Here is a 19,530-nt window from a genome sequence, read left to right on the forward strand (position 1 = left end):
CAACTGGAATGAGGAAGGTGTATGTCAAGGCTGGTGAGGTTGATTAACTCCATGTAAAATGAGTCTATATGGGATAAACCCATATATAAACCCAGTGAGTCTATATGGGACAAACATGATTTTATCTATATTACAGTTTGCTCATTTAGTATCAAGATCATAAAATGAACTGCTCTGCATGTCATCGGAGGCACCTCCTTGGAAATACTCTTCATGATTTTATAATGGCATAGCTAGACATATAACACAAAAATATACATTGACCTTAATCTATTGGACACTGAATACAGGAAACTGAAGAGTTAAGAAGAAATGAGAAAAAAATGTATATTTGCCTATTTAGAATTTAAAGGTATATATTTTACTGGCATGCTTTCCTATTTTAATTGTAGTCTATATTTGTAAACAGAATCTAAGGCTGCAAAGTTGAGGTCAGTGAAGCTATACTTGCTTTCACCTACCAAATAGGTCAAGATAAACACAAAAGCAGAACTCCACAACTAATTAAAATTAAACTTAAATGTTCAAGCTCCAAGTTTAGAGTTTGGATTTGTTGGTTTCATCCCCCACCCCCAAACATAAGAAAATTCCATAGACAAGCATTCAACTAATTATTTTCAATGAGCAGATCAAGTCTTGAGAAAACAAAACAAAACCTTCACAAGTCCAAAATCTTCCAAACTATTTTGGAAGCAGATAAACCAAAATACAGAAGGTACATTCTTTAATGTATCAAACAATAATTTTGGTTTTCTTTAAGTCACATTATTTCACAGAAGCAGAAAACTGAGAAACTTCCCAGCTTCTTTCCTTCTCTCTCTTTCCTTCATATGGGCATAACCTTTTCTGGCAGTAATGAGAATGACAACATTATGTGTTTCTAATAAAAGAAAGAATCTTTTTCAGATTGTACACCAGCTGCTGAGCAATTCTATAAAGTTTCATTTCAGAATGCATGTGCTGTCTTGAACACAGTCTGCAGTCTTTTTTGCATAAATGTCCTTTAAACACGACCAAATTGCAGTTTCAAAGAGTCTTCAGTAAGATTTCTACGAACTCTAAGGCATCTCCAGTTCCTTACTGAAGTGGACTAGAACCAAGGTATTAGAGACTCATTAAATTCAATATGCTCAGTGTAATGTTTTCAATTACAGTGTAACTTTACTTTTAAGCTTTATTTGTTAAATTGAAAGGAGAATATTCCTCATTTATTACTTATGCTGAGGAGAAGAGTATCGCTTTGGAAAAACTTGTGTCAGTGAAGCTCAGGAATTCTGTTGCAACAACAAGAAAGCCTATGTCCTTAAAAGCACAAGTACCATATAAGTTAACTTTCTTTTAAAAATCAAAGTTCTTTGCAGGTGGTTTATTCTTGAGTATAGAAACAAAGGTATCAGGTGTCAGATATCAACTGCAAATTGATATACATGTACAGCCAAAATAGTTTTCATTTGTCAATTCCTAATGATCTCTATTTCCATTTGTTGCATTTGAAACCCAGTGTGTAATTTTGTTTGTTTTGGTGTGTGTTAAGTGCTGATATTAATAAGGTGGAGGGTGAATGGATTTCTTCTCAACCCTTTCAACTATTTTTTCTTGCTCTTTTCCCCCTTTTTAATTCTTCTGCTCATTTTATTTCCCTCAACATTTAATAAGCTATTAAGATGAAATATCAAATAAGTCAGTGATGTTACTCTTACCATTTTTTTCCTCATCACATAGAAAACAGCTGCGTTCAAAATAAGTAAAAACCATCAGTACAGGAAAAAAATAAAAGACACCAGCTGGCAATACCATTCTCTAAGATGGCTCTTAAGAGTTTTTACTGCCTGCTACACACTCCAAATAAATGCAGCTATTGCCAGCTTCAGAATCACTATGAACCATATAAGCTGGCTACAGAAAAACTCTTGCTTCGAAGACTGTAGGTAGGGGAGGAGGAGCAAACATTAAAGAAAGTAGCAGTACATACACCAGCACGGCAATGAGAAGTTTTCATTTTAAGGGTCCTACTAGAGTATGTTTCAATACATTGGAAGTAAAAATCTATGTCATATGCACGAGCTCTCAAATCATGTTCCAAATATATGCACAGTACCCAGACCATATTTATTCAATCATCAGAATTTGCTTTGAAGAAAATACATAGCCACTGTGAGAAGACTTTCCTCGCTGTAATTGTTAACTTCTGTATTATTATATAGAGAAAATTCAACAAAGGAATCCTGGATCACAACAAAGGCTTTCTCTCCTCCATCTCGGCAATTATTAGACTTTCTAGCAGAGAAACTGAGTCAATGATCATACATCAGATGGGCAAAATTCCATCCCTACCTGTATCTCAGGGAGGGATGGAATTCATCCCTACAAAAATATGCACAGTGGAAAAATCTCAGATGATTACATCCACAACCATTGCATTGGTAGGCTTTTTGTCTACAGGTTTTCTAGTATTCCTTGGTGTGTGATTACTGCAAATTTCTTTTGCAATAGAAAATTGGAAAGTTACAAGAGTATTTATCAGCAGAATGTACCAGGATCCAGGTAAATACTGCTGGAAATAAAATATATAGGGAAAACAACCATTTTAGCTGGTTAGTGGCTAATTGTATCATCCAGATAGTAAATTGTAGAGGGTTATTTTCAACCAGTTATTAATATACCTTCATAAAAGTCCATTTACAGTGGGAAAAAAATGCATCACAGAAGGCTGCTGACAAATGCTCTTTAGGTATGTAATATTTCTATTTCATCAGTGTAGATTTTTTTACCTAATCTTTCTTTTAATACATTGTAATGACCTTTCAGAAAAAGTATAGGACAGAATAGAGTTTGCATGTAGAAAATGGACAAAGTGGGTTCAACTTATGGGAAAATAATTAGAATATATATGACACTTGGGTCATCTTCAGTAAATCTCCAAGGCCTTAAAATAACGATGGCTTGCAAGTATAGGTAATTGCAGGTGTAAATTTGCATCAGCGATGTTATGTATGCATGATTTATGGTATTTAAGTGTCATGCAGATTATGTGTAAATGACACAAACTGTATTCAGAAATAGTTACAGATACAAGATGATGAAAATGACAAGCATAAAGATAAGCTTGTGTTTGTGAAGAAGTGGCATTTGTTGGCAGCAATACTTCACTTGAAAAAGCTTGCCATGTATAATAAACAGTGCAGAAGAATACTGAATGCTAAGTAAGCTTAATCATTAAAGTAACTAAATACTTATACCCAAATATTCAATGTGGTGCACTTTTTTTTCAAACAAAAAAAAAAAAAGAAAAAGGTATTTCAGAACGAAATCTACAGTTTCTTATGCTGTTCCCTTTGACTCAATAGCATTCATCTGAATGCAGTTATATTAACACCTATCTTAATGTTTTATAAAACAAAATTACTGTAAAAAATGAAAAGAACAGAAAACCTAGTTTTGTTCCTGGTGGGTGTTTTCAAACTTAGGTGACCAATTTTTTTTATTTTTTATTTTTTTAAACAGTTGGGTATCCTCTATAGCTCAAAATGTGAATAGCAAGAAATAGTCACGTCTACCAAGAGCACAGCTACAGAGGTAACTAAATGTCTGAAGATAAGCCTTGAAGACTAAAATGAGTTTGTAAATTCATAAAAACATGGTAACAAATTAGTCTGCCTTTTGTAGACTAATTTGCATGTTCACTGGGTAAGTAACACTATTAAAAAGCGTGTATTTAAATACTGCACTGTGATATTTTCTACATGAAAAGCTATGGTAGAGCCAGTCATCTGATACTCTTATTTGCTTTCTTTATAGTGGTTCTATTTGTGTTTTTGTTTTTGTTTGTTTGTTTGTTTGCTTGTTTTTGTTATCGTTGTTGTTTTTCTTTTCTTTTCTATTCTTAATGAAGAGCCCTTTCCTTCTATCAGCAGATCTGGAATATATTACTTGTGACCGCAAAGCCATTCCCCCATTTCACCCACCCAAGATGGCAGGATGAGAAAAAAAAAAATATTAGTACTGCTTTACCGCTTTACACTGGTTATCTGAAAACAATAAAAAAAACATGATTTTTTTTTTCAAGTGATTTCAAAAATGTATCATTCTGTATTTTTTTTTTTTTTTTTTTTTGGAGAGTGGAGAGATATGTAAGCTTGCTGCAAATAAAAAGAACTGGCATTTTCACTCAGCCATGGAAATGTTGCACGAACAACCAGAAACATACATTCTGAAAAAAGTAAGGCATTATGTATAGTATGTTGCAATATGTCCATAAATAATATACCATAACACAAGTTACTATGGTAACTATTTGGATTTGAGATAATTTTTTTCCACTAAATAAAAAGTACTCACATAAAATATCTATTCTTGGTATTACCAGCTAAGCCTGATCCAATCCTGACTGCTTTTTTAGGTTTTCTTCCATTCTCAAAAATGGCATTAGGATGGAGTGCTTTTGACTCAGCAGGCTTTTCTTAGGTCACTTACTCTATATATACAGGTAACATTTAGCAGAGAAAGCAGGTTTTAGGAATCATGAAAGCAAATTCTTTACCTGGAAAAAGCTCAAGTGGCACAAAGCTGGCTGAATGAAACACTTCCTCAGGAACTGGTCTTGCTTCCAGCCATAGTATATACAGAATAATCCTGTAAAAGTGTTAAATATTTGTTAGCATGAAAAGCGAGATAGTTCATACTGGTTGAGGCAATATTAAATTCTTAATAAGAATGCAAAATATAAATAGTCATGTAAACTATTGCCTCAACTAAAGAAGCAAGCAAAGAAATAGCTGTTTTGTTTAGCAGTCAGAGAGAAAACGCAACAGCAAAATGTAAATATAGATAAATTACTCTTACTTGTATTAACTTACATTCTATATTAACTTTTCTTTTTGTATTTTTAACAAAACTGTTTTGTATTGGTTTACATAACTGGAATTTGTTTTTTAAAGATCATCCACAGCAAGGAAGGGAATCTACTAATACGACTTTTAAGAATCATTACTATTCAAAAATTCTTCTTTCAAGGTGATAGTCAACTGTGCTTAAGAACTTCTCTTAGAACACTAATTCACTAAGGTTTCCTTAGTTACACAGTGTCACAAATGCTAGAAAGTTCTGAAACTACTTGCAGAGGGTAGAAATAATGTGGCTATAATAAAATAATATTGTAAGGAAACCACTTAAGAAATTGGTCAAAGTAAGTAAATAGTACCTACTCTACACTTTAATGTATTTGCATGTAACAGGTACACGCACACAGATATATAAACATGCACACAAACATATATATCAGGTACACGTAAAATAAAATGAGATTAAAGACCAGCAAACAACCCACACCACTCAGCAAGTATTTTCTTACTATTAAGCAATTTTATTAAAAAAAATAAAAAATGTTCAAAAGTAGGAAAAAAAAAAATTTCTCTGTTCTCTGATGTATACCTTGAGTTTCACCTATATCTTTTTAAGCTGACTAAACAAAACCAAAAAAGATGTTTAAAGTATTCTGGTGGGTTTAGAGTTCCCATATGTTCTTACTCTTTTTAATATATATTTTTTAAAATAAAGCAAACAGCTAAACAAGGGCTGACTTTCTATAAAGCCTGCTGGTGATTTTTGCATCACATTTCTTTTCAGCTGTGTTTCTGCAAAGGCCCTGGAACACTCAGTGAAGAAGCCACAATCATTTGGTGCATTAAGACATTTTTCAAGGCAAAACTGACCAGGACTCAGGCACATGAAAATGGTAATTCACAGCTCCACAATCCATAACCTTGATGGTTTAGGGCATAAGTGGCATGTCAAGGCACCCTTCAGCACAATGCAGAATTTCATCCCTACAAGATTTGAAATATTTCTGCAATGGATATTGATCAGTTAAATAGTCTGCATTATCTTATGCGGAATATACAAAACACTTTTTGATATTTCAATTGATCATTAATATGCCCAATAGAGGGCAGTTATTCCTTTTTTTTTTTTTTTTTTTTTCAGGAGAATTATCAGAGGGTGTGATACCTCATTTGCTGGATAATAAATGTTCAGTCATAGTAATAACTGCAGGGAAGGGTATGTTTCTGAAATACTTTTGTAGCTGGAGAAATGGATTAGAGAGATTATCATTTCATCAAAGTGGCAGAACAGTTGAGAGGAAATATGGAAGGAAATTTTTGTATAATTTCTGTAGAGTTGCTATTTGTCAAACCCCACTGGCATCAATCATAGTGTATCTTTTCTTCTGATGCAATCACATCAAAAAAAAAAAAAAAAGTTATATTTCTCTTTAATATGCCTGTGTTAAGAGTCAAAGAGGAGACATAGTATAGCAAGAAGTTGATATTCTTTTGAATTTACTAGCATCTTGATAAGAAAGGTGCAGACAACACTCTAATTCTAATTCCAGTTTATAAGCAAGTAGCAGGTGAGTCTTCGTCAGTATTAAAGAGATTTCTTTATCTTTATTAATTTTTTATATCAGATTTTTAAGCTAAGTGTATTGCAGTTTCTAGCAAGGTACATGGTATAAATAAGGAACACATCAATTCTCAGACATGAAATTCACATTTAGATGACTTGAGTAGTCTGACAATCTTGAAGAATAATGGTGATTAACATGATTGGACTGCATCCGGTCGACAACCACGTTAATGGGTTTTGGAGAAGGCACTCCTATTGACGCACACAACACTAGTGAGGTCAACTAAAAGGACAAAAAATAGTAAATTAAAGGATTTGCTTCAATTAAAAAAAAAAGAGAGAGAGAAAGAAAAAAGAAACTCTGAATTAGAACAGGGAAACATAGAAACCAGATCACACAGATTTTTGATAAGTGTCTTTCCTTATGTTTTATTATATTCCGTTTCTCCTTAAACTCCCCACTCCACCCCCTGCCAAGTTTCAAACAGAAAACTTCAATTTCTTTAGAAATTCACATCCAAAAAACACAGCTAGTTGTAGGATGATTTCCATATGTTCTTCAAATGAGATCTGAGAAACATCCAGAAGCTTAAACTGGTGGAAATGTTGCTTAGTGCTAATGACATTGTGTCTATTAGGACACACAATGTTTGTGCATAGGATATAGCATAAGTGTAGTTGAGAAGATTATGATAAGAGAGGGGAAAACTGCAAAGAACAGATAATGCATATAAATTTAAATACGTCACCTCTTCACTAAAAGTTCTGAAAATCAACATATATAACAGCTTACCTGAACAATCACAGCTCTCACATTTGGATTGTCTGTGCATAAATTTATATGTATACTTCTGAAAACAGGACACCAGAGAACTAAGGCTGCAGTTCCTTTAAAGTAGCCCTAACAATAAAAAAAATAAATAAATATTAATAATAAAAAAAATACAGAATAGAGGCACATTCACTTCTAAACAGTGTTTGTCAGAATTTTCCATGAGGTGTCATAGGTCTTGAATTTCTCTTTAAAAGGCTACAACATGTTTGTGTTTTGTTTAGTGTTTCTGCATAATTTCAAAGTATTACCTAGCAATTAATGTATGTAGATTGTATTGTAGTGACACTTCTCTGCAATGAACTCCATGTTCCCCTGCTGATGTGTTTATTAGTGTCTATAATTAAGCAGTTATTCTCTCCCCACTTCCCTGAAGTATCTAGGTGTCTCTGTAGACAGTGTTTGGATCTGCATTGTCCCCTTACAAAGGACGTTTCATATTCTGAAGCTGCAATCTTCCATTTGTCTCCATGAGTAGAAATAAAGACCTCAAAGAATATAGCATAGACCGACCACACTACAGTGAGTTGTCCCCAGTAAACACTGTGGGATACTCACTGTCCCACCCTCCTCAGCAGCATTCCAGTGGAGCTGTCATGTCTTACATGCAATATTACAAACTGTACACATTTAAAATCAAGGATAATGCCTGACACACAAGCAGAAAATATTCCCACCCCTAATCCATGCATTGCCTTCAATGCCAGACCTGTGGCAGTTATGATATAGGGCTAGACTGGAATGTGATATGTTTTTGCCTATGGATGAAGTCAAGTGAATGTTTAATTTAGTTAAAGGTGAATTTAATGAAATTTAGGTAGTTAACAACAAAGTTCTCTCCACTGTATCTGATCTCCATCTGCTGTTACCAAAAGATGCCACAGATTGAAGTGTAATCAAACTTTCAGAAGCCTCTTGTGTTATAAGTACATGCTTTCTCATCCCACAACCAATTTGAATGAACTCATAAGGGATAATAATTCCTCTTCCACGCATGCAAAGTTATTGAGTTGCTATATGCTGAGCTGGTTTCTTTGATCTGTGAGACAGGAATGGAAAAGAAGGAACCTTTATCCAAGCATGGAGAATGCAACCACATCTCCTTTGTCAGACTTTCTTTGGTGCCCAGTAGTCCCAACCCAGATGAGGGAGACCCCAGTTATTGAAGTAACTGCTACTTTGGGGCTTTCAGTGTGACCTTCACTGTGAAATCAGTTGCAATGTATTAGTGTTTTATGGCCTTTTCTATGCCAGGGTCAATGCACTTTGACAGTTCCAATTTCCTTGTCTGCATTATTTTTGTTGTCAAATTGCCTTAAGATTTCAAGCTACAAAACTCATAAACCATAATCTGAAATCAGAAAAAAAAAAAATAATAATAATTAAGAAAAAAATATATTAGAAAAAGGTACGTGAAGATCAAACTTTTTATGTAGTTTTGAGATAACTCTTCATAGCTTTCAAAAGTATATCAATTATTTTTCATAGCTCAGCAGCATTACGTATTTACTTGTTTCTCTCTAAGTTCCTCTGATGCTATAGCAATGTACACAAATGTCTAGAGAAATGGGTAGTTTTGTTCTTAATAAACCAATGCTTTTTTTCATTTGCATTAGTGCCCATTTGGAAAAATACATTTCTGTCTCCATTAACCAGCTGTTTGTTCTAATAAGATAAGTTTTACAGATGGGGAATGCACTGCTCCAGGCATATATAGAAAGTGTTTCAGCAGGTGTATGGCTTTTCCAAAATATACTTTCTGATTCCTTTTTCTTATGCCTTACATCCACTAATGCTATCCAGAAAACTCACACTGATTTCCGAGTGCATTCAGTTTAAGAGTTTCAGGATGCTGTGATGACTTAGCATCTTTGCATCCCAGTTACATCAAAAGTGCAAGAGACTTCCACACCATCGTTGCAACATCATTTTATTAGATCACCTGAAGCTGAGCTGTCAACAGCTTGGAGTGAGAGGAGTGGGGAGCACAGCCAGGCACTCTTAGCACATCCAAACATAGCTCCTGTCAATGAAATCCTCTGCCATCATAGTTATAAGCTTAGGCTATTTTTTCCAGGCAATAGAAAAACTCCTTTGGGAGAATGGTCATGCAAAACCTTCCAGGCCTTCCCCTGGCTTCCTGTACTGCAGGTATGAGCTGCCTGCCTCAAGTACAGTGTATCAGCACTGATCTACCAGAGTAGATTCAAACACTGATCTGTTTTTCCAGCATGATACCTATGAAACACGACTGCAGTGCAGAAAGAAACATTTACTGTTGTTACATATCATTTAGTCTATCACTGATCCACTGAGGCATGCAAACACTTTAAAGTTCTTTGCCAAGACAGCAAAATTGCAATAAATGTAATACTGCAATAGCCTGCATGCTTGAAAAAGGGAAAAGAGCAAAGCTTGTAGTTTTACAATGCATTTGCTGGATAACAGAGCATGTGTTTCAGTGGCCAGCCCCTGCCTGTTGGGAGAGTTCTTGTCCCCCCTCCTGACAGAAAAGGACACAGATAAGGGGCTCCTTGCTTGTCTGTCAGGGAGGCAGAACCTCTAGCTTCCTAGTGCAAAGTCTTTGTTTGCCCTGGAAAACGTTTCATTCTTCCTTCTGTGAAATTTCTGTTCTTCAGTAGGATATCTGCAGGCAGCACATTATTCAGCAGAGTTGCTCAGTCCTTAAACTGTTACTTTTAAGACTCAGTCCTTCCTCCAGAACCTGCTAAGACAATGGCTGCCTCAAAAATATAAGGTCTTGTTGAAATAAAGTATTTTTAAAGAAGAGCCACGTTTAGGAAAATAAATAAATAAATAAATAAATAAATAAATAATCTGCTTCTCCAAATTTGTCTATCAGAAGATTACAGTAGACTGTTACTAAAGGAACATCACAGCCCCTGAGCTTGTAATTACTCGGTCATTGACAGACCTGGTATGGTTGAATCCCATTCAACCATTTACTCGCCTTCCTCCCTTAACTGTTGATTGAACAATGCATATGACAGCATTTCCAAGTTATGATCTGATATTGTTACAAATAATCAAAGCAAAGACAACTTTTCTTCTATTACATTATTTTAAAACTCAGATAATTTCAAGATTCAGAATATAAAGCAGCTAAGAAGATACTAAGTTCTCTAAGAAGCAGGGGACATTTACTTAAATAGGATCTAATGTCAACGAAGTAGTAATATGATATATAAACATGGCCTTTTCTAAAACCCTGTAGTTCTGATACTTTGCTTTCTCTCTGTAAAGACATTTCCAAGCTTTTTTTTAAAGGTATAGGCTCCACTCCTTTAATTAGAGACAAAATTTTATGGTTTATGGGACAAGGCACAATGAATCCGTGCAGAATGACTTGTTGAGTTCATATTCAATGACAGAAAAAGTAAAACCTGAAGTGAAAAGTCCTTCAATTAGTGCCCTGTAATTAGCTAGAAATTTACTATATTTTTTATGGCTAGCAACCACTCAGCAAGGCCTGAACACCAGCTGAGAGAATAAAAGGAAAGCAAATTTGCCCAAAGGGATTATCAGGACCTCACCCTCTAACAGAAACTATGAATAGGATTAAAGGATTAGTTAAGCAAACTAACAGTGGTGTCAAAATGGTTGAACCATCTGTCTATAAGGAAAGGTGGGATAAATTGGCTAGAAATATCACTGCCCTAAGCCCAAGGGCTGAAACCCTTCTCTCTGCCAGAAGTGAGACCCAAGGAGGACGTCTAAGGAAAGATAGCTACAAATGTTCCAGTCGTGTTTTCATGCACAAATAAAATACCTGAATGATCAGTTGAGACTCTTTTAATAATACGGTGACTGACTGTAATCTCTTGCTACATATATACACAGAGAACTACTAAATGGTTAACCACCTGCTTCTCTCTTCTAGGGCATATCAGGTCATTGACATAACACCATAAAAGTATGTGTGAAGAACACTTTGACCTCGTTACATGATCAAACACACAGACTTTTGAAAAGAGATCATAATGCACAGCTTCTTCCTCTGTACAGCTAGAGAAGCATATGCATTGTTGTGAAACTGAATATTCCCTGGAGTGTCTATAGACCGAGGAAAAGGTAAAAGAGCTTGGTATTAGGGCAGCTCAAAAAGAAAGCCCACAAAATAACACGAACAATTGAAATATCATCAGAAAAAAACAAACCATCTCCTTCACAAAAATATAAAGGTGGTAGCACACAGTATTGGATCGTTGCAGAACACACCATGAATTTAGTAGTTTTTGTGATATGTTTTCCTTTATGCATTAAAAGACAAATAATTCTGTATAGTTCCACCCATCTGGATAGTTGCACAACATAATGTTACCCTAAAACACTGTACTAAAAAGAGCAGCCCTAACATACTAAAAACAGCATTCCAGCAGAATTATATGTATATGTACATATATACACCATAATACTAATACCAAAGTGTTCTTCACACCAATTAATGCACTAACCTACCAAACACAGCTAGTTATCAAAGGTGCCCTTGTTGTGCCAACTAATCACACTGTGACCCCAATGCCCTTTGATTCTGTCAGTGGTAGTTCCAAGCCTGTCAGCATGTTTTCCATCCGGCTGATGATGACAGAATTAAATCATTCCCAACATACTTAAAACGGAGACATTCCTCTGATTTCACCTTCTGGCAGCCCAAATAGTACCTTGCTCATCTTCCCCAGGGAAATCTTCAGATCGCAGTTGCCCTTTGTGTTTCTTTCCTATTCCTTCTCTTCCTGCCACACTTTAATGACAAGGATGCTGAAAGATAGTAATGTTACAGGACTTTTGCAGAATTAAAATCTAGTCTCTTGAGAAAGAACAATGCATGCAGTCAGATCTCCTGACTTTTATTCCACAACAAAGTTGGAAAGCCACTAACTTAATGGAAATATCAAACAAAACAGTTGCAAATCTCTTGTTCGGTCACTAAAGCTGAGCAGATTTAAGAGATGAAATATTCTTTGTTTCCCCACACATAACTACCCACATCTTACAATACAAGATCCAGCCATCTTGCATAGAATCTCAAGCTATTAAAATAGTGATGAAAGATCCTTAGACTAAATCATCCTCTTTATTTTATTTTATTTAGAGATCATGCTGGTCTATTTTTTATGTTGCTGAATATTAATAAGAGAAGAATTACAAAAGTATACTATATGTAAAAGTATATAGTATACTCTAAAAGTACACCAGGCTAACGACTGCCAGAGGATTTATGCTACTACCTATCTCTATAATATCTTAACACTTGTCATCTAAAAGTGACAACTATGTGAAATCTAAACTAGGCTGCATGAATGAGCTTCCTTCTACTAAAATCTATGACGGCTAATCACAAAATGAAGAGTGTAACAGGAAAACCTTTTGGCAGGCTGTAGCATGGACTTTTCTTAGGGTCAGTTTAATATCTCCATAACTCAAATGAAGTACACATAATAAAAAATTCAGAACTCCAAAATCATATACCAATGTGCATCTAAAGCAAAGCATCTTTACTTCATGCTGGTAAGCAGTGGCTTAATTCCTCCTTTAAAATTACTTACAGTTTCTAAAAGCTGTCTAGGACACTTGACAGACTCCAAACCCACGTACAGGGAATTGCTGTCAGATCTGACTAATAACAGACTTATTGTCCTGCCCTCAGCCCACCTCTTCTCTTCAAACACCCTCCACTTGCAGCTTTTCTTTTCTAAGAAGAGACAAGAAAATTATACTTTTTAAAATAAAAACAATATAATGATTATTGTGTTAGATAATTGGAAGTTTTACTCTGCCTTGATTAGTTTATTTGATTTTTTTCATATTTGATTGTAAAAATAGAACAATATATATTTATATTTCAACTCTATTTTATTAGTTGGGATGTGCAAATGGACTAAGTGCATGTGAAGTTACTTCCTTGTTATATAAGGGAACATCCCTAGCCTTACTGCCAAAAGCCAACATAATTACTCAGAAAACAAATATATTCAGAGTCCTAGGAGACAGTGTAGTGCTTATAACTCCACCTTGCTTTTGAAAAATACAGAGGAACACTGATCACTGCAATCTGTAGCAATAAAACTTGTCATCATATAACATATTTAACAGGTATCTCCAGCCCCATGTTATAAACATAGTACACATTGGAATTTGTCAGACAAGTAATAAGCTGTTAAATAGCATATTTTATCTAAAAATCTTATATCAATAAAATCATTTTTTTTTCTTAAGAATAGTTCTGAATGAATACATAACTCTTCTGAATTCAGTACCGAAAGAAAAAAAAATCGCTCAGAAGATATCTATGAAGTAGGTCAAAATGTGGACAGCTTCCTATTTCCACTCAGAGTAGCTTAAAGCTATTCTGAAAATCTCAAAGACTTTCTTATTACAAACAAATACCCTGGAGTTATCAGGTAAAGAAAAACATTCCTAGCTGGTAAGCAATGACTTGTGCATCTCCCAGTTTTATTGCCTTTTACCATCTGGAATGTCAATTCTATTAATAGATGTATCACTGCAAAAAACTGTATACCCTTAACTCAAACTTCGAATGACAAAAGATTCTGTATGACTACAATTCATCTCTCAAAATTATTTCAAGATATGCAATTATTACACCTTACCCTATTGTTCCTTCTTGAACTTAAAGATTGGAACTGCACAACTAAAAGAAAATAGCTTTGTTGTGAACTTGAAATACCTCTTTTCCACAGTTATTTGCATAACACAAGGGACTCATCCTATTTATTATAACCATAAAAGCAAACCTTCGTCCATTCTGTTTTTAGGAATTTTTCAATTTCACTGAAAGATGGCCAAAAAAATAAAAATAAAAATAAAAAATCAGGGTTTATGAGGTGATATCTTATTTGGAGGTACTGCCATAAAACCAAAAGAAAGCATGTACAGAAGATACTTGGATTTACTTTTGTCAAAAGCTGAGAATTTAATGCTCCCACAGGAGGCCTCATCAGTTTCATGGAGTTACCCTACAAAATAGTTTTCAGACACTGTTCACCTGAACAGCTGTTTCCAGCAACATTTCAGTCTTCTCTGGAATGGAATGATTAACCCCATTCTGAAGCCTGTCTGAGGCTGTCATCGCTTAAGAAGCATTACTTGTTCTCTAATGCACATAGCTCGGGAGTTGCAACTCTTGTACATTTCAAAATAGTTGTATTTATTTATTTATTGTGATGGCCAAAGTCACAAAAGCTAAGTTCATGAATTTGTTTGTTTGTATTCATTAGATGAATCAGTAGAAAGCCCTTTCTGATAGTTTTTCTATTTTCCAGTGTTCTTGTAGAGTCTTTGCCCTGTAGAGTCCTAAAGGACAATTAATGCCCTCATATCACAATGCATATAACAATGGTGATATACAGACACAAATATACCAATCCCTAATACTTAGAACTTTTCTTCCTCAGCAGCAGACTGACAGATGTCAGAAGTACTGACTGATAATCTTGTCAACAAAAAAGACTGTCTTCTACTTTCAGCTTTCACCAGTGTTGGTTCAATTTTTAAGTGCAAATATAATATATATATATAAAATATATATAAAATATATTAATATATATATAATATATAAAATATATGTATATATAATATATTAAAAAAATACCCTCAAAAGTCTTTTTTTTTTTTTTTTAAGGACACAGACAAATCACAGACAAAGAAAGTCTATGTTAAAAAAAATAAAAATAAAAATAAAAATAAAAATAAAAATAAAAGGAACCGTATGTTTCCACAGAAAATATCCTATACTTAATGTATGTCTTTTAAGAGACAGTACGCTTCTTAATGGAAATACCATGAGCAAATTATGGTATGTTAGGCATTGAAAGCTTGTATAGTATCCAGAAAATGAATGCCATTAATTGTGCTGCAGAGGCTCAAAGAAAGCTAAAAAATGAGTAATACTTCGCAATAACAATCAGAGCTACATGTGTATAGGACTACCGAAAAAAAAAAAAAAAAAAAAGGAAAATATATATTGTCTAGTTGAATATCTTCTAGCAAGAATAACAGAAAAAGTGCAAGAAAACTAATTGCTTCCAACTTCAAACCAGGAAGGTAGCAGCCACCTCAACCCCAAAGAAATCTATACCCTGCATCCATATGCAATCCCTTCAGTTCTCCAAGGCTGTGATGATAAAGTTTACATAGTCCTTTGAGATGAGGTGAGCTTCACTACTTGTTGACTGTAAGACATGATAGTACCCCAGCAAAGCATGCACTACAAAGATCAATTTTGAAGAAATGTTGGTCTGGTTTGCTTGTGGTCTTGGGTGAGCTGGACTAGAAGGCAGCAAAAATGTTAAGTGGTGGTGGTGAGGAAGCTTTCTCCATACTTTTAAAATATTTTTGTTTTGATAAGCCTGTACTTTTATACTTTGAGGGACAGATTCTTAAGAGTTTGGCACATGCAATCCTTGCCAGATTTTTGTTACAGTTTGGTATTCAATTGTTCCTATTTATGGAACTTTCAAACAGATTTTCAAATTTCAAAATAGCTCACATATTTGTTCATCTGTGAAAGCTGTTCAAAATTCTGACCCAAACAAGCAACAAAATTATGAATGAGAGGTGTTTGTTGTGTTGTATGAAATACAACAGGGGGAGATAAGCTGCAAGTTAGACACATTTTCTGCTCCCTGACTATTTACTGAAATTTAATTTTAGCCAAAAGTTTCAGATCAGATTTCATTATTTTTAGTGAGGAAAGACATAACACTATTCTACTTAGTTCCAAGCATATTCCTTGGAGCTAAGTTCTAATGGGACTGCTGTTTCAACACACTCATACCATTCATTTAATTTATACTGAAAACATATCTCCACTTTTAGAATGAAATATGTGACTACACTTTACTTGGCATTTTCAGGCAATAGATGAGAAAAACAAATATGTGATGAGTTTATGGCATTCTAGCTAATAAAGTAACATTACAAGTATGGAAATACTCTGTATTTTCAATTTTGAAATACTTCATGAAATGAATTAAAAATACACAGGCTGGAACACTCAAGAGTTCAGAAAAACATCAGATTTCAGTCAGCAATATTTAAAGAAACGTACTAAAAAGAGCAGAATACAGTCTTGATGTTAATTTTCTCGCATTATACAATAAATGAATTCAGATTCTGATTTTTCAGTGAGTCTCCCCCTCCCCCAAAAAAATAAAAATAAAAATCCATTTTCATTGGTTACTTGGTTAATAACTATAAGAATAATTCTATGACAAAGTCAAGTAAAGGTTCTGATGGGATTTTATAGATTCTGTTGCATGCAAAGTAAGGCCTTAAATTCTGGAAATATTATATCAACTGTTAAACTTGCAAATGGTCCAAATGAAGTTGGAAAGAGTGATTTGGAGTTTATTCTTGCCTCTAACAGAGCCAGTGCCAAAAGTTAAAGTTTTTCTCTATGAAAGATTTAGAAGAATACGAATGACTTGTTTAAAAAAAAAAAAAAAAAAAGATATTCTAAATTTATGTCTAATGAGGAATGAAGTGGCTTTGACAGAGAGAGAATTCTGAAGTGGTAGAGAAAAGTATTTCATCTGTCAAATGGTTTGGCTGGAAACATTATTTCAACCACTTACAGTCCTTTTTCAATGGTCACCTATGCCTGCTAAACTCTTTCATTGTATGGTATTTTCTCCTAGTAGCATTCATCACTGTAGAATTTAAGAAGTGTTTGTTACAAAGCAAGATAAAAAAGTGCTGGGCACTTTTCTTACTGTTTTGATTACTTCACTAATCATTATATTTGCTTTGACATTTTACTTCTATAGCACAAGCAGGGATTAACTCCAAAAAAGCCTTTCAAGGTCTTTGCTTAAGTCTATCATTATCTAGATCCAATGTTGGATACATTTTAGCTTTTTCTTGGAAACCCTACCATTACCTCTGACTCCACATACTGACTGCTGAAGTTCATTGTTACTACAAGTCACCACCCTCCATTGGACAAGTATCTGAGCAGAATCCATAATCTGATAACCTTCCCTCCACTCCAGACCTTCCCCCAAGCCCTCAGTGTACTATGCATATCAACATAAACCATAAAATATATCCTGACTGCCTGAATGAAATTTGTTTGCCAACCTAAAACCCAACATGCCAATTAAATTTACAAAATAGGATGTAGGATTACTGAAAGCCATACATGCTCTGCCAGACTTTTGTGCACATAGGTGAATTTCACCTGTCTTTCATGTCTTTTTTCCCTCATCCTTGATCTTAGCTATAGCCTGTCTAGCCTACTTATATCTCAGCTTGTAACCAACCAGCATATTCAAAAAGCTGCTGTTAAAATTATCCCTTTCATGCTGCTCAGACCCTGCCAGACATTCATATTCAAATCAAACCCTTCATCCTCTGCTTCAAGTTCACTGTTCTTTTAAATCCAAGGCCCAGAAAAACACAACACATACCTACAGCTTTGCTCTCAATTTGTTCTTTTCATTTTAAAACTTGCCTTCTCCCTATTATACTCTTCTCACTTCCATGTCTGTTTTATTTTCTATACCGTCCCTTAGGTTTAGTACTTTCTCTACATTGTCTGGAAATAAAACTCATCAGTTCCTAAATTTAGGTCCTTCCATAAAACACACCTATTTGAAGGAATGGAGAGTTAGTAAGTTTAGCCACCACCTCTCTTTGAGCATACAACAAAATCCAGAGTGGGTCCCAGTCAAAATGTCTCACAGACTTCATTACACTTCTGAACATTTTCACTTCACAGAAGAGATTCTTACTATCAATCTGGACAACAGTCAGATACACACTCAAACTCCAAGTCATCTTACTTAAAGCAAAAAATAGAGAAAATCAAGCAACTTCAGTTAAAGATGGTTCTCAAACTATTCATTTTCTAAGATATTGTACATCTTTTGCAAACCTAGCCTTGTTGTAATTAAAGGATAGTGTCTCACGGTGTGTTCTTTGTTTTATTTTCATTCCTAGCTGACTAAACGAGCTCCTCGCTCTGGCAATCCAAAGAGAAAGCTGCCAAAAAGTAAAATAGCAGTCCTAGTCTTGGGCCTAATTTTGTACTGCTCTGATTTCATCTCTTATATCTCTGAATTCAATTAGTTTTCATTTATTTTCATTTAATCTATTTAATCTTGCAGCACTCAGCTGAGGCTGGAACAAGGCGGTCTGCCATTACCCTGCAACTGCCACTTGCTCACCCACGCTTTTTATTGCCAAGGGAGTACATCCTTTCCATTTCATACCCATCAACAGCACAGGCACCAAGATAGAGAAGGAAAAGAGAAAACAATCAATTAAAAAAAAATCAGTTTTATGAAACTCCCCATTTGCTAATGTTTATTCTTGGGCACAGAGTCGTGTATCACTCAGGCTCTCACTGGTGGCTTCCTAGGGTTATCACAACAGCACTGAGAGTCCATAGGTGGTACCCATCATGATTTTCACACTGAAAGCTGGAAGGTTATCTGTTCCTTGACTATTTTTCACTTTAATTATCAGCTCTCAATTAACACCCTGCCACTCCTTTCTGTTTGCTCTGCTTTGCTTCATTTCCTGCAAACAAATTTTAAAAAATAAAGAGGAGAGAAAGGGAATACAACTCTCAGAACCTTAGTTTATCCAATAACATGATTTTGTATCTGAAAGGAGATTTTCCTCTTTTAATTCTTTTTCTAATTAGTTTCTGTGACTTGCATTCAGCATTTCCCACAATTTGCCTATCAATGACATAAAAAGATTATCTTTTTCATGTTGCTAGAAGAAAGTAAGAGACCTCAGAGTTAAATCCAATCCCTGAAACGATGCTAAGCCTCCATCTCATTTCCACCACCCCCATTTCCTCCTTTCACTCCCTGATTCCCCATTCCTGTGTTACACTGTTGTTCCTGAATGCCCAAGGTGAATGGTTAGCTCCAGGTACTGAAAGGAATTTAATACTTAAGTAAAATTATCACATATCATTAGGTTTCTACCATAGAAAAAGAGAAAATCTTTAAAGTTCCTAAGTTGAAATCTTTAAAGTATTAACAAATGTTTTATCTAAGGATCAAACATCTTTTGAAGAATGATAGGTAATGCACAGCAGAATCTCTGCTGGCTTCAGCTTGTAGAATTTCTCTTTACTTAATGTGTCATTTTTTTCTGCATAGAAGGAAGGCTTACAAACTCACAGAACCACAGGCACTGGGGCAATTTAATTCACTAAGTTTCTACAGTGGGATTCAGTTTTCAGAAGTCTACAAATCCCTGGGAATTGTTTCATAATTCGTAGCTTTACAGAT

The 19,530-nt window shown here is 34.7% G+C and overlaps 1 long non-coding RNA gene across 2 annotated transcripts in view; it reads right to left on the minus strand.

The window, feature by feature from the left end:
* Positions 1-19,530, minus strand: part of LOC101791954 (uncharacterized) — a 132,676-nt gene that overhangs the window by 18,784 nt on the left and 94,362 nt on the right. For both annotated transcript variants that reach the window (XR_011811124.1, XR_217885.6), the window contains 2 exons: positions 7,199-7,306; positions 4,541-4,632 (listed from right to left, as the gene is read on the minus strand). This is a non-coding gene — a long non-coding RNA (uncharacterized lncRNA). The remainder of the gene's footprint in view (positions 1-4,540; positions 4,633-7,198; positions 7,307-19,530) is intronic.

Source organism: Anas platyrhynchos, chromosome 8 (genome assembly GCF_047663525.1).
Source record: "Anas platyrhynchos isolate ZD024472 breed Pekin duck chromosome 8, IASCAAS_PekinDuck_T2T, whole genome shotgun sequence".
In the NCBI taxonomy this organism is placed as follows: Eukaryota; Metazoa; Chordata; class Aves; order Anseriformes; family Anatidae; genus Anas; species Anas platyrhynchos.